The sequence below is a fragment of the Lygodium microphyllum genome, chromosome 16 (assembly GCF_053477565.2).
Source record: "Lygodium microphyllum isolate KBCC chromosome 16, Lygodium_microphyllum_v1.1.10, whole genome shotgun sequence".
Lineage (NCBI taxonomy): Eukaryota > Viridiplantae > Streptophyta > Polypodiopsida > Schizaeales > Lygodiaceae > Lygodium > Lygodium microphyllum.
Window position 1 is genome coordinate 134,039,085 of NC_141150.1, and position 11,060 is coordinate 134,050,144.

Sequence of the window (11,060 nt, forward strand, 5' to 3'; positions counted from 1 at the left end):
AGATCTGAGGTGCTAATTGGAAGTGGTTGATAAGGTCAAGGAGTGGGTGAGAGAAGCCCAAGCGCACCTAAAGGATGCGGAACCCATTATCTAAGATGAGATTGAGGAGCTCTCTAGTGTGAGCACACCAGTCTCACCTACTCAGTTCAAATTAAGAAATGAATCCGCACCCCACATAGCACCACTGCATCATAAACTGAGCCTAGATGTCGTAGGTAGGTAGATTGGCTAGGATCATTGGCAAAGGAGCTTAGAGCCCAATGAAAAGTAGGTGGTGGGAAACTTGCTCAATGTTGATATCAGCCCCTATGACTCTGCCTCTTGGGGAACTACTTAGGCAGAATCAAACTCTATGGGAAGTGCAAAAGCAATGGGTGGAAAGACCAAATGAGCTTGGACTGACCAACCTACCTGAACCATGATGCAACCATGCAGTTATCTAGTTAAACCTAAACTTAGCACCTAAGTCCTTACACGTGAATGCTTTCTAAGAAGGCACAGAAATGCACACGATCTTATTGGTCATAGCATTAGGGGACACCACACAAAAGGGGATCACAGACAAAGGAGCAAGAGTCAGTGTACTCAGCCATCCAACATTGCAGGCTTGAGTAACCCACGTGTGGAGAATGCAAGGTTTAACGTCACGATGGCCAATGGAATGAAAGTTAGGCCATTTGGGCTACTGAAATATTGGCCCCTGAAGATAGTGGGAATCTAGTCCTCAATGAACTTCATAGTCATGAAGGGAGTGGAGTATGACATCTTGCCAGGCCGACCTTGGATGTAAAATGCATGAGTAATAGAAGATTGGAGGAATGATCTCATGTTCTTGGGCAATATATCAAAGGCTATAAGGGTCAAGATGGAAACTTTGAAGACCACACCGATCGATGTGGATGCCATCTTCACTATCTTGAAAGGAGACTCACAGGTTATGAACTCTCACATGCCATTAACGAAGTATATCCCTTACCCTGAGGACAAGTGGGATTGGATGCATATGCATCGACCTACCATTCTCAGATGATAAAGAGGATTATAAGCAGGCTACAAGGACAACCAATGAGTCCCATAAAGGCACAACATCTTAGTTACCAAAGGTTAAGACCTTGCTATCGGTACCACTTTGTATGATGGCCGAGAGCCCTAGCAGAAAACCAACACCTATCCCTTTCCACATTCCATCTAACAAACTTGAACTCTAAGGGACCCTTGAATACTTGACAAGAGGGCTGGCAGGTAACCCAGCTGCCAATCTCAAACCCCTCAAGGATATCATGGATGAGCCAAAGTGGTAGTGGACCAAAGTGCACAACTTGAACCTGATGTACGATTGGACACTGATCACGGACAAGAACAGGGTTAAGGCTAGAAGCCTAGGAGAATATGTGCAATCAAAAGATAACAATTTGAACGATGAGTATGAAGACTACTACTCTACAAATGAGGAAGACGCCGAGGCAATAGAGCATGACACGGATGACGAAGTGATTGAAAAAATATAAGTAGACTCCAAGCCATGGAAAGCCAATGTCTTTAGGATCAAAAGAGGAGTCTTCAAAATAGAAAGCGATCGTGGACCCGCCTAGGAGTGATAGACCACGAGAAGCTGGATTAGTTCAACCAAGTGTCTCACCACTTCTTAGAATAGAATTGGCCTCGGAGTTGCAACCACCAAGGGAAACTCCTTCTTCTAGCGAAGGTTGTGAGTTTGACTCCAAGTGAGCTCTGAGAGTGACCCCGAACCTAAGGCCAAACGCACCAAGGGGGACCTCCTAGTCCACTTAAAGGCGCAAGAGATTGAAGGAGGACAAGAGGAAGTAGCCAAAGGGATTAAAAGCCAAAGAACAATAGAAGCCCCAAGACCTACTTAAGCGCTTCACAATGTTCCAAAAAGGCAATAGGGTAGTGATCTTGTTAGGAGCTAAGAGGCAAGGACAAGTTAATGAACCTATAGAAGGGCCTGCCAAGATCAAGGAAGCTAGCTTGGTAGGGGAAGGGGAAAAGCCTCGACATGTGTTCATAGCTAATGACTTGATTGAGCAAGAGGAGGCTGATCCCATTGCTCTCCTGCGAGAGTACATAGATGTATTCGCTTGGTCCTTAGATGGACTCAAAGGATTTGAGGGTCATAACCCATAACATCCTAATGACTCCTGATGCAACACCTATTAAAGTAGCAGCCATATCCAAAGAATCCAAAGCATGCACACACCATCAAGGAGGAGATAGATAAGCTACTAAAAGTAGGATTCATCTAGAAATTGAGCACATGGATTGGGTATCGCCCATAGTGATTGTCTTGAAGAAGAACAAAAAAATTTGACTATACATAAACTATAAAAAAGTCAATGCTACGACAAGGAAAGATAACTATCCACTACCCTACACTGAGCACATGCTCGAGAGAGTAGTGGAAAGAGAGGCCTATAGTTTCCTGGATGGCTTCTCAGGTTATAACCAGATGCAGGTACACTATAGCGATAGGCATAAGATAGAGTTTGTAACAGAATGGGGGATGTTTCCCTATATAGTCATGCCATTTGGGATGCAGGAGCTACCTTCCAATGCCTCACGTGTACCATCTTCAAAGACATGCTTAGGCAAGAATTGGAGGTATTTATTCACGATCTATGCATTCATTCCAATTGGAGGGAACACCTAGATAAACTTCCCACATTATTTGAGCAATGTAGGTTGTAAAATCTCTCCTTAAACCCCTTGAAGTGCTAGTTTTGGGTGAAACATGGATGTATCGTAGGTCACGTGGTGTCTAAGAACATCATTGCCATTGAGTTCTCCAAAGTCAAAGTCATGGTTGATTTACCACCACCCATGAACTATAAGGGAGTTCAGTGCTTCCTGGGACATGCACGGTACTATCAGCAATTCGTTTTGAACTATGCATTGATCACTAGGTCCCTTTACAAATCACTGATCATATTCGAGTGGACTGAAGAATGGTAATGCACCTACCAGAAATTAAAAAGGGCTCTCACGACCGCACCGATTCTATGAGCCCCCGATTGGAACATAACATTCCACGTGCACATCAATGCCTCGAAGTTTTCCATAGGAGTTGTTTTGTGCCAACCTAGTGAACATAATCTCAATTATCCTATGAGCTTTGCTAGTAGACAACTCATGGATATGGAGATGAATTAGTCCACAATAGAGAGGGAAGGCCTAGCCATGGTATTCGCTGTAAAGAAGTTTCGTCATTACCTTTTGGCTATGCCCTTTTTGTCTTCTTCATTGACCATCAAGCCTTGCTTTATCTAGTGAACAAACCTTGCCCTACAGGGCGTATAGCTAGGTAGTTACTTTTGCTTCTAGAATTCGACTTCTCTGTGAGTGTATAATGCAAGGGTAAACAACATTACATGATAGACCATATGTCCTGCATACCCACAGGAGAAGCCATTGGATAGGGCATTGTAGATGACTTGCCCAATGGCCACCTGTTTAGCATGCCTAGTGAGAGAGACCTTTTTAGGGCGGCCAATCTAATGCCATATTGGGCTCATGTGATAAAGTCCAAGTTCTAGAGCATGGATTGCTTAAGAGACCTACAGAGAAGGCTAGGCTAAAGTGCCTTATCCTTAAGATTTATCCCTATCAGTTAATTGTCGGTCAGCTCTATAGACTAGGACATGGCAAGTTATTGCAAAGATGCATGTGTGAGCACAAAATGCATGAGGGTGCTTGCTGAAGCACATGGTGAAATTGCTTGAGGACACTTCAGTAGAGACATTACAGCACGCAAGGTGTTCTAATCTTAATTGTGGTGTCCTACCTTATTCCGTGATGTTGCTAAGTTTGTGAAGCACTTCAACAAACGTCAAAGGACCAAAGTACACATCCGTAAGGACTTGACCTCGGTAATAGCACAACAAACCTTTGAAAAGTGGGGGACCAACTTTATTGGGCCAATCATCCATTCATAGCGCAATACTCACAAGAAAAATACATCATTGTAGTGATGGATCATCTCATAAAATGGGCTAAAGCTCAGGCCACCAAGAAGAATGATGCTAGGACCAAGGCTAAGTTCTTTTGGGAGTAGGTGACCTTGAGATTTGGCAGCCCAATTGATCAAGGCATGCACTTCATTAATAAAGTGATTGCCCATTTACTGTCTACATTCTTGATCATCCATAGAAAATCATCACCATACTACCCTCAAGCTAATAGTCAGGCAGAATCCACAAACAAAATCCTAGTGACCGTACTGACTAAGGTAGTCTCTGCCTCACACTAGGATTGGGATAATAAACTCATGGTAGCGCTATGGGCCTATATAAAAACCTACAAGACGGCTGTAGGGAAAACACCATTCAAGCTTACCTATGGGACCGAAGCAATCTTGTTAGTGGAGTTTTTCATTCCAAGCTTGAGAGTGGCAATGCAAGAAAGATGCAATGGAAAGGAGGCATGGACAAAACACCTTGTAGAGATAGAGTGCCTTTCTAAGACCCAACTCCTAGCTACCCATATGCTAATCTACAAAAAGGCAAGACACAAGAGCTAGTTTGGCAAACACATCAAACAATGTGACTTTGAGCAAGGTGACCTAGTGCTACTATACTTTGTAAAGTGCTGTAAGCAGAAGATGAAGTTCAAAGGATTGGGGCCCTTTTAGGGTCTGCAACATCACTTGAATTGGCAACATAGAACTCAAGACCCTAGAAGGAGAGGGCATATGATTCTTCAATGGCAGTCACCTCAAGAAGTACTACCCTCCAACACATCCACTGTTGCATGAGCCTCCAATGCTAAAAACCCCTATAAACATGAGAGTTGCCACTATCACTGAGATAAAGGATGGGGATGAGAAAATGATAGAACTTGCCTACCTATGCATATCAGTGATTGTCGAGAGGACACACGTCTAGGACGCACTTATTGACGAGGAAGCTAGCTTTAATATTCTTACACACCATCATTGGACCCTCATTGGTCAACCCCAACTATAGCATACTAATGCTTAACTCAACCCATTTGGGGGATTGTTCTACTCACTCCTAGGGAAGTGTAAAATAACAATGTCTATCGAGATTGAAAGCCTACCTATGATCTTCTATGTGATACCTAACACCAAAGACAATGGTAAGGAATCACTACTAGGATGTGCATTCAAGAAGCAAGCACATTGCAATTTGGACTACGACTAGTAGCGCATTCACCTTACCATTGGCAATGTTTGATTAGTGATGGCATTCAACAAGGGCAATGCGGCTACATCTAAGACTGTGGTGCCACCGGTAGAGGAATCAAGTGCAAAGCCTAAGGAGGGGGGTTGGGACTTGTCCCACCTTGTCGAAACAAAATGGCTACAACCCAAGGGAGCCACACCCAAGACCACTAAACAACAACTCAACTAGATGCCCAAATAGTCACCGCAACCCCCTAACATCCAAATTGCACAAACCTACAACCAATAAACCTCACATCTAGGCCTAGGAGACAAAGCTAGCGCTATAGAAGTAGACAAATAGTCAAGCCACAATGGGTGCCCAAAGACCTATTGCATACCCACCAAGGCTAATATGAAGGAAACAACTAGTTTTGGTTGCCCAAAACTACGAGCGGCATGCGTGTCCCTCCATCCAAGCCCTCCAACCCATCTCCACAAAATGGCAAGCTAGCAAGGACAAAGAAACCAATTGATTCCAAAAGCACCAAACCCATGGAACCTCAATGAGTCTATCAACAAAAACTGCAACCAGCTGCCTATAGACCAACTCAACCTAACACTCCGAGTATCCCAACGGCTCCACAAGAAAAAGGCAGTGCATCATCTAAGCCCCAAGGCCGCTAAATTCCCCACTAACCAATCCACCAAAATGGCATCCGTTCTTAAATTATCTAGTCCACCAACTCAAACCCCAACCTCCTAAGTCTCAAACCCTCTTATAAACACAGATCTATCCTTACATTGGCCTTGGACCTAGCTGCTAATATGGGGGACAACTTAGTCATTTGCATTAGAAAATTGGATGCTACCTTCACTATGCTACCCAAGAGCTATGAACAACTAGAGTTAGGTCTCCTAAGCAAGCCATTAGCAGCAGATGTACGTTCCTTATCACCATGTACCTAGGAAGAATATGAATTTATGTTTGTCAAGATTCCCATGGTAGCAGCCAAGGTATTGATTGCCACTGAAATATCTCAAGAGCAAGCTTGCACATGATGACTGACCACATCCTATAGCACAAGCAAAGTCTCTACAATAAGCCAGGAGCTTGAAGAGTTGAAAAATCTAGCTGGCTTTGACTCTTGTTTTCTGTGCAAATGGTACACTCTTTGTCTCCAATGGGAATAAGAGGGCTACCAAATTATGACCAATGTCGAGCAGAGAGACGGCAATCAAAACCTCCAAGTACAACCCAACCTATGTAGCTCCTACCTCTTTCAAAGTACTGGCTATCAGTCGTCGCAATTGACTATTAGAAGACCATGTCATGGCCCACCCCTATTTTGATGGAATCTTGACTGAGGAAGAATTGCATATCGTTATTAAGATGAACTTCGATGACTTCCTCACTAATTTCTTGACCTACATTACACATGTAGGCATTAGACCTCATGACATCATGCCCACTTGGAGTATAACCCTACCTTCTATGATTGGCTCATGATGAAGTAAAACATAGCACGCATGCACCCTTAACCCTTTATCCCTAGATCCTCAAAATGATTTTTATCACTCCCACGAGGGAGGGGATAAGACGAAAAAGAAGACACGACGACTTGAACCTTAAACCGAACTTTAAAAAGTAAAAAGGACTAATAAAAGGCATTTCATACTTAAGGAAAAATTTCATGAAATTTTGGGTGGAATTATGTGGATTGATTAAAGAAAAAAATTTCATTCTATACTTGAGCACTTCATCTTTTCATAGCACATATTCATAACCCCCTCATCTTTTTGCAAAAATTCATTTCAAGTAAACTAATAATGAGCTATTACATCATGACACAAGAACTTGAGATGACCAAGCACGACAAAGGCAGCAAGCTCCCATTCACAGAAGAAGAGCATGACAAATATAGTCTAACAATGGAAACAAGGGCCTTTAATTAGCTTAAATTCAGAAGCATTCGGAACTTAGAAAATATGGTGTTGAAAGAGCAAGTGGTAAAATAGATGGTCGACCATGGTAACATTGGTAAATATATGGAGAAGGTTGACCAAGCCATCAACTACAGCAAGTGCATATAATTATTGCAAACTTTCTATGCGAACAAGAATCGTAACACCATGACAGTGAGACAGAGAGGAGAGACTCGTAGAGTAGAAGTGGAGTTGAGCCCTGAAATAGTGGAAAGAGCTTTAGGGCTAGTCAAGAAACCTGAGAGGGGGCCCAAAAGAGATGTCTATAGTATGTTGGGGATGAACAAGGCCCAAGTGTACATTAATGATGGAATTAGCCTAGTCGACATCGTCGACCTCAACATCAGGCTGCAAGAAAAGACAATCCATGATCTATTCTCTAGTCACACGTACAATGCCTTAATGAGCAGGATTGGAGTGCCACTACTCGAGAGCCTTGCGGCCAAGTATCTAAACAAAATTAATTGGAATGGCTACATGTGCAAGACCGTGAAACCTCAACGAAAGCGTTAGCCACAATATCTAGAGCAACAGGCAAGGGAGTCTTCAGTTTCCACCACGGAGACGGCAAGGAAAAAGCCAATACTTAAGGCCTTCACTATGGGTTTTGGAGGTGTGCTCACTACCATCATCTATGAGGCCATGGGGGACTTGGAAAGACAAGAAGTGGTAGAAGAGACCCTTGAACACTCACCCACCCATAGATTGCCTATGTAGGCACCCAAAAAGAGGGAAGCTCCATTAGTGGGGAAAGGAAGGAGGGCTCAGCCTCATCGAGCCAAGGCAAATAGAAAAATCAAGCTGAGCATCCTAGGGAAGAGGAAGAAAACCATCACAAAAGAATACAAGGAAGTAGAAGCTGCACAAAAGGAATTGAGAGAGAATTAGAAGATGAATGGAGAAAGAAGTAGAAAGAGAAAGAGTAATGAGTAAGAAAGTTGGAAGAGGAGTCAAGAAGGGAGAAAGAGGAATGAAGAAGGAAGCAAATAGAAAATGAAGAAAGGCTAAAAAGAGAAGAAGACAAGCAAATATCCCTAGTCTTGCGGTTGTCAATAGAGCAAGCCTCTTGACCCAAAAAACTGATAAAAGGAGAAGCCCAACTGATGAGCCAAGCTCCAATGTTGCAACAAAAGAAAGAGATCAAGGATCCATTGTGCCGGGCAATGGAAAGGCCCCCATGAACCCACCACAAGTAGCCTCGATTGCCATGCCAACCACCACCAGGAGACCTCAGAAAGGGGAGTGGACCAAAGAAACATGGTGACATGTGTGCAGTACTTGTTGAACTCAGTAAAGAAACTTGGCCTAACGCCGAGTGGTGGCGGAGCCCCAATAATAGGGATAAAGAGACTTACTGTTATGGATGCAGGATCTACAAAGGACCCAAAGAAGTCCAAGGTTGAAGCATTCACAATGTATATGCCATTGGCCATACCAGTAGTTCTCCTAGGCCAACTTGAAAATATGAAGAAATATAGGAATGCCCCTATGGTAGAATTGGAGATGCAAAAGGATGCGTTCGCTACCTACCAACTAGAGAAGAAAAAGCAAATAACCATCTATCAGAGACAGATGAATGCCCTAAAGAAGGAATTAGAAGCAAGGAAGAAAATGGAAGCAAAGAAGGAAGAAGTACAAAAGAGCTATAAGTGGAAAAGATAGAGGGAGAAATGGGGCTAGAAATAGACTTCTCAAGCTTCATACAGGGGTAAAAGGATATGGAGGAGCAATTTGAGTAATTAAAGAAACTAGGAGAGGAGCTCACCAAGGAGCTGAAGAGGGTAAAGACACAAGCCCATCCAGAGTTTCAGAAAAGGAGAGGAGGCAAAAGGAATGATTACTAGAGGAACTCCAAGAGGTTAAGGCCTAGAAGGACATGGAGTCAACTGAAACACTATTGGAGGCGGAGAACCAACTCCTCGGGACCCTCCAAGAGCAAGAACTGCTAAAAAAAGAGCTGAATCGCCACAAACATGACAAGGAAATATGTTATCAATATGGAAAGAACAAGAAGAGTATGACAACATTGTCACAAGAGCTACATCTGAGTCAACGCAAGACAGAGAAGAAGGTCAAGGCCTAGGAAGAGAGGAACCTTGGATGAGTCAGAGACAACTTGGCCAAACACCTTACCCTAGTAGAAAGCAGGAGAATCATGGTAGAAGAAAGGGCCGACGTAGTGAAGGTAGGGCTAGAGGTCTAGCAACAAGCCTTCTTCAATAAAATACTTCATGTAACTTAGGTCAGGGATGATGTCCTTGTGGAAGGGCTAAAGAGAAAGCTAGAGGTCTCAAGGAGAGCCATAAAATATGGGCTCAAAGAGCACACCCCAAGAACCAACAGCCCAAGCCTGGCACAATGAAGGCAATTTTTATTGCAAGTGGAGCTCTCGAAAAAGGAGTTAAAGTAGCTCATGATTGGAGAACATGAGCATTGAGAGCAGGCAACAAAAGCAACCCAAGCAAAACCACCAAGGGACAAAGGGCTTGATTTTTGAGCAACGTTCTGACACTGAGGCATAACCTGGTGACCAGAGCCCTCCCCCACCTTCGACAAGAGAAGCATGAGACCGAGAAGAAGAATATCTAGCCACTTTAGAAAGAATTGTCAAGGCAAAAAGAAAATGTAGAGAGTTGGCTGACTTCACAAGGAGAAAACTTAATGCTAGACCACAAGACATGTCTAATGTCTAGATGCCGCAAACCGAGGAACAATTGCCTATCAATTGGGCACTAGAACTAAACCATTGGGAGTAGTGGGAGAATGGGTGCATGCCATTTGAATTTGAATTCTTCTGCCATTCTACCTTGAATCGAGTGCCACCTCCTCAAATGGTTGAAGGAGCCATCCAAGTCGCAAAGAGGCTAGAAAAGCGGTGGCTAGATGAGAGGGCCAGAAATCCCACATTATGGAGAAGAGAGCATGTAAGATACTGGGAGGATAAGGTCATAGAAGAGCCAAGAAAGGTCAAAGTCTATGAAACCCACCAACCTAAATGGTGTCAAAGAATCTGGGACACCAATTTTGAGGCATGGATGACTTTTGCAACAGGCTACCATATGAAAGGGATGACCCCATCTACATGGCTTACTCAAGGAGCCATGGTGTGGATTTTGACTAAGGGAAGCATGGCATGTATGACTTCCCTTTGATCTACAACATCAATGCCACCACTCTTGAAGAATGCCAAACCTTTGGAGCACAAGATCTCCAATCTTCCATTACTCACTTTTTGGACGAGTCCATGGCATGCCCCGACCCCGCTTTCCTTACCACTTGTAATTACCTTTGCCTCTTGCGAGTTCTACTAAAACAAAAATTAGTAGCCTAATAAGAGCGCCTGCCACCCCTCTATTTTGATATCAATGTAGGAATAGACAACTATGCAATAACCCGCCTAATGTTAAGGGCCACTCTCTTGCCGGCTTTTTGCATGAGCCTTTTGGAAGATATGAGTGACATCAGGTTCTCAAAATGTAATCATCATTTCCTCTCTACTACCCCTCTCAATGTAAGGATTAACCAAAAGGGCTACATGCAAAGCCCTGCATTTCTTAGAAAATCTCTTAGACCCCCCCAAAATGTAGTTATTAAAGAGCATGAGGAGGAGGTGTAGTGTACGTCTCCCCCAATGTAGCAAAAAAGAAAAAAACAAAGAAAAGACCTATGCAAAGCAACAAGAAAGGAACAAAGAGCTTTCTCATGTAACATCAGAGTGCCACAAACACTGCACCTAGGGGTTCTCAAGTTAGATACATTTGGCATGGCTCCCTACCTAACCCCCTAGCCCTCCGCATCCCCCCACTTCGAACTTATGGCATATTAAGGGCATGATACACCTAAGGAGTTTGCACTCACCTACGGTACTTGTATCCCTAAGTCACACCCAGAGCACCTTCCCTCTTACACAAATTGGGTCCTCAAGTGTGGGCCAACA